The sequence below is a fragment of the Sinocyclocheilus anshuiensis genome, unplaced genomic scaffold, assembly GCF_001515605.1.
Source record: "Sinocyclocheilus anshuiensis isolate Anshui unplaced genomic scaffold, SAMN03320099.WGS_v1.1 scaffold673, whole genome shotgun sequence".
Taxonomy (NCBI): Eukaryota; Metazoa; Chordata; class Actinopteri; order Cypriniformes; family Cyprinidae; genus Sinocyclocheilus; species Sinocyclocheilus anshuiensis.
The window spans coordinates 291,875-297,438 of NW_015539862.1; the positions used below are offsets into that span (position 1 = coordinate 291,875).

A 5,564-nucleotide genomic window follows, 5' to 3' on the forward strand; every position below is an offset into this window, starting at 1 on the left:
TGTCTGTGGCACAAAGGCTGTTTCTATAAAGTTGGGCAGTTCCAACTTTGCAAGGACAGTCTGGCGCTTCTAACTCACAGCCTGTAAGTACGTTTTTTTATATTTAAATAATTTGCCACTTATGATTCAAACGCGAGTTTTGAGCAGTGTAGAGTAGGCTTGTTTGTTGTTTCTCCGATCACAAATGCAGACATGCAGCGCAATACGCAACAAAACGTGTAAAACGACTGTATAAGTCATTATAATCAGTAATTATGTCCCCACTGAATGCAACAAAAGAGAACCGATGATGGGATGATGGGATGTGCACGAGCAGAGCAGCTGGACAGAGTCTCGTCCTGCTGGGAGATGGCATCACAGTATGTTAAGGGGCATAACATTTCCATCACACGCTTGAGGCATTCGGCCAATCACAACGCACTGGATAGCTGGCCAATCAAAGCACACTGTGCTTTTCAGAACAATGAGCTTTGTAAAAATCGTCGTGTTTCAGAAAGGCGGGGCATAGAGGAGGAACAATAATGTACAGTATGTGGAAAATAACGTTTTTTTTTTACTTTAAACCGCATAAACGCATTGCATTACACCAAATACACAACATAATGTTCTTTTTAGCAACGTCATATGACCCCTTTAAGGATGAACAAGCATGGCTGTAACAAGGGTTTGAAAATTAATGAGTTCTGGGATGGGGTGTTAAGAATTGTGCTATAATATCACCTACAAATGCAACTTATTATATACACTATATATAAACTTGTAGATATAGATGTTTGTGAAAGGTGTTGTCTCAATGTACCAAATGAGAGTGTTCCCTGCATAGTTTACAGCATCAGTTGGAAAATATATCCTTCCTTAATTTAATAATAATAATAATAATAATAATAATTTATGCATTTAGCAAACGCTTTTATCCAAAGCGACTTACAGTGCATTCAGGCTATACATTTTTTTTTACCCTTGTAGATATAGATGTTTGTGAAAGGTGTTGTCTCAATGTACCAAATGAGAGTGTTCCCTGCATAGTTTACAGCATCAGTTGGAAAATATATCCTTCCTTAATTTAATAATAATAATAATAATAATAATAATAATAATAATAATAATAATAATAATAATAATAATAATAATAATAATAATAATAATAATAATAATAATAATAATAATAATAATAATTTATGCATTTAGCAAACGCTTTTATCCAAAGCGACTTACGGTGCATTCAGTCTATACATTTTTTACCAGTATGTGTGTTCCCTGCGAATTGAACCCATGACCTTTCGCGCTGCTAACGCAATGCTCTACCACTGAGCCACAGAAATATTTTTTATCTGTACATCCCTAATATTTTTGCCACTCAGTCGTGTGTTCTATGCAATTGTTTTGATAGAGGGAAACAAAATACATTTCTAGTTTCAACATTATTTGTTTTTTTTCCAGACATTACTCTTAAAAAAAGAAATATGTATGTGCAAAGTGACCCACATTTGCATTGAGTACAATTTCAGTTTTGTGTACAATTACATTAAGGAGCCACACTGAAGTCCCTATATCTCTGGAAATGAATCAAATAGGGCCTTAAAAATGAAGATACTAAAAGAAACTTTTGTTAAGAACTAAAATCTTTAACTCTGTAAATATAAATACATGACATTTAATATGTGGCTTTCTTCTCCATTTTTGTATTTCATCCACCAGAAAAAAATATAAACAAAATTAAACATTTGTGCCATCCTCTGGTTATGTCGTCACAGAAAGACCCTCGAGGGTGTGTTGGTTAGGAAAGAAAAAGAAAAGAGGCAAGACAACTCACCAACTCATCATATACATGGTGAGGTAACCAACAACTACCATAAAACCGTTATTAATCAATTCATCATCAAGGCAAAAACACAATTGTTTGTTTAATGGTTTTTTCCTCTTCCTAAAGAATGGGGTCCGAAATCTGCAGTCAGAGAGTAATAGCTAACTCAGTCTGGACTAATGAGTTTGTGAAAAGTGAGGGCCTGCAAGTATTTTGTCTGCTAGGGTTTGACAGTAGACTTCTAATAGAATAGTTCATTCATTCTGTCATCATTTATTCATCCTCATGTTGTTCCAAACTTGTATGGCTTTAGATGTTTAGCACAACATTCACACTACTTTCTACTGAAATTGAATGGTGACCTGGTGCTTTCAAATGCATCATAAAAGTAGTCCACATGACTCAAGTTATAATTCACATCTGTGTACACATTCAAATAGGACAGCAGTGGGATTATGTTCAGTAAATAACTTTTCTTCACAACTATTATTCACACAAAACTATTGTATGACTTCAGAACACTTGGAAAATAGACAATCTTATGGTTCATTTTTGGAACTTGAGTGCTTCTGGTCACCTGCTTCAGGTCCTGCTAATCACCCGCTTTATGACATGATTGAAAATTACACAGGTTTTCAATAACACAGGGTGCTTGAATGATGACTATTCCCTTAACCACAATAAATTTAACTCATGTCAACCAACCAAAGGGAATGGGAACAATTTATTGTGTGGGGGCAAAAAAAATGCAGCACCAAGGTGGATCAAAGTCTGTCATGATAAACCGATTAAATCCTATACATGTTATTCTCACATGAGTATAACAATCATTCAAAACTGCTACAGAGATTGTGTTCCCCATTTGATACCTAAATGCAAGTAAACAAAGAAAGCATGCAAATAATAAATATACACCTTTCCCCTCAAGTTCACACAAGTGTCCCAGCAGAGTAACCATAGGTGAAGTTCATCACATGAACATGTTCCATAACATCTGATAACCAAAAAATGTCACAATACGTTTTATCTTCATTTTGTTGAGTATATATATTATTGAATAATTTAAAACCAAAATTAATTTGTGAAAAGGTCTGCGTTAGAAGTATAAACACCATTTAGTTTGATACTTCGTCAAAACAATTAAATCAAAACATGTTGGCTTAACGGTATACTTTGTGTGTGGACAGTGGATCTAAAAAAAAAAATCACTCCATACGTTTAGCGTAAAGTGGCGTTTTAAAAACTGACAGAAAGTGACTTGCAGCAGCAACAACAACAACAACAACAAACGAAGAGCACATTTAGCTAATGTTTTATCTGTCTAAAAGTATTCAGACTGCTGTATGATAATGGAACTGTGATGTCCCGATACGGTATGTTTGCATTTCTCAGACTTGAGAGCGCAGACAGGCTAACGGTTTACCCCTTTACTTCACACACAAACCAACTTGTCAGCTCTCAAGATAAACACAACATAATCGATACATTTAGACCACATAAACCCGAATGTCGATGAAGAACACGGTTAGAAAATCTAACTAAAAGACATATAATGGAAAATATGAAGGACGCGCGATGGATTAAATACGTTTTAGGGGCCTAAAGCAAAGCAGCCTGTTTGCGCTCATTCAGCTAGCCAGCCACACACAAAATACAGTCCAGACGGGTTAAAACTCATTCACAAGCACGCAACATATGGCGCTCTTTTAAAAGCACTCATAAATGTATATATTCAACGTTTTACACATCGCCGAGTTAGTTTGTCGCGCGCAGATTGCACAGTAGGTCTGTGGTAAAGCAAACGTCCGGTATAACGCTATAAATGTCCATATAAATTCCCCCTTCCATCGGTATACTTTCACATTACCTGTCTCCACCAGTAGTCAAAACCCTCAGGTTAGAATGTTATCGACCCCATTTTTCTTTTCCTCCGTTGTTATGGTCCATCCCTTTTCGATTAAAAAAAAAATGCGAGGATACTTTATCACCTCCTCAAAGCAATGAGAGTGAAGCTGCGTGTTGGTTTATTTGGGAATCACCCTCTCCCTCTCCCCCTCCCCCTCCCCACCGTTTTAAGTGGGAGGTCTACAGACGTACTCAGCACGGTTGTGTCTCAAATTCTAGCGAGTCGACTACCTAGACGGCATTATAGATGGGTTACAAATTCGCAGTTTTGGGAAATCGCCTACGCCTACTATCCCAGCTAACACACCAAGTACGAGTTACAAACTTATTGGTACTTTTTGGTCATTTCATGACTTACTAACTGACAACGTAAAAGGACCTAGCATGCTCGCCATCACGCTTGATAGCACATGTTATTATGATGCTGTTCAGTACCGAACTTAAATGCTTTCATTCATGTAAATATTATCTGTTAATATTGTAAATGTTGATACTTTTGATAGAATTTGCCATTACAAAATACAGAATTTCACTTTTACGCGTTTTAAATAAATGAAGAGAATGAATGAGTCTTCATTCCTCATTCTCTTCTTTTAAAATACATTTGGGCAAATGAAGACATAAATTAGGTTAGCTACTGTACGTCCGCCCATTGAAAAATGCATTTAAAAATAAAAGTACCAGCTGATTACCAACACACAACTATCTGATCCGGTCGCAACTACGACAACGTCACAAAGTTAAGTTGTGGAGACGTTTTTAATTATTATTTTTATTGCAAAATATGCATGTACAAATATTTAAGTTTTTTATAAACATAGTTGCCACAACGAAAGTTTGGTCATCAGATTACGTGGCAGTTGCGTAACAGTCACGTATTTTTGTTAGCTTTGTATGTATTGAATTGAACCATATATATAAATATATATATATATACACAGTCGTGGTCAGAATTATTGGCACCCTTGGTAAATATGATCAAAGAAGGCTGTGAGGCATTATAGAAGGGTTACAAATTCGCAGTTTTGGGACATCGCCTACGCCTACTATCCCAGCTAACACACCAAGTACGAGTTACAAACTTATTGGTACTTTTTGGTAATTTCATGACTTACTAACTGACAACGTAAAAGGACCTAGCATGCTCGCCATCACGCTTGATAGCACATGTTATTATGATGCTGTTCAGTACCGAACTTAAATGCTTTCATTCATGTAAATATTATCTGTTAATATTGTAAATGTTGATACTTTTGATAGAATTTGCCATTACAAAATACAGAATTTCACTTTTACGCGTTTTAAATAAATGAAGAGAATGAATGAGTCTTCATTCCTCATTCTCTTCTTTTAAAATACATTTGGGCAAATGAAGACATAAATTAGGTTAGCTACTGTACGTCCGCCCATTGAAAAATGCATTTAAAAATAAAAGTACCAGCTGATTACCAACACACAACTATCTGATCCGGTCGCAACTACGACAACGTCACAAAGTTAAGTTGTGGAGACGTTTTTAATTATTATTTTTATTGCAAAATATGCATGTACAAATATTTAAGTTTTTTATAAACATAGTTGCCACAACGAAAGTTTGGTCATCAGATTACGTGGCAGTTGCGTAACAGTCACGTATTTTTGTTAGCTTTGTATGTATTGAATTGAACCATATATATAAATATATATATATATATACACAGTCGTGGTCAGAATTATTGGCACCCTTGGTAAATATGATCAAAGAAGGCTGTGAAAATAAATCATTTTATCTTTTATTTAAAAAATTCACATAAATCTAACCTTTCATTGGAGAATAAAAATTTAAAATGGGGGGAAATATCATTATGACATAAAT

General features: G+C 35.3%; 1 protein-coding gene across 4 annotated transcripts in view; it reads right to left on the reverse strand.

The window, feature by feature from the left end:
• LOC107684930 (CMP-N-acetylneuraminate-beta-1,4-galactoside alpha-2,3-sialyltransferase-like) overlaps nucleotides 1–3,932 on the reverse strand; it is a 64,916-nt gene extending 60,984 nt beyond the window's left edge. For 2 of the 4 annotated variants that reach the window (XM_016481315.1, XM_016481314.1), the window contains exon 1: nucleotides 3,672–3,931. The gene's annotated coding sequence lies outside the window, so the exon portion shown is untranslated. Of the gene's footprint in view, nucleotides 1–3,671 lie in introns of all 4 variants that reach the window. The other 2 variants (XM_016481316.1, XM_016481317.1) reach the window with 2 other exon arrangements.
• Between the last annotated feature and the right edge of the window lie 1,632 nt (nucleotides 3,933–5,564).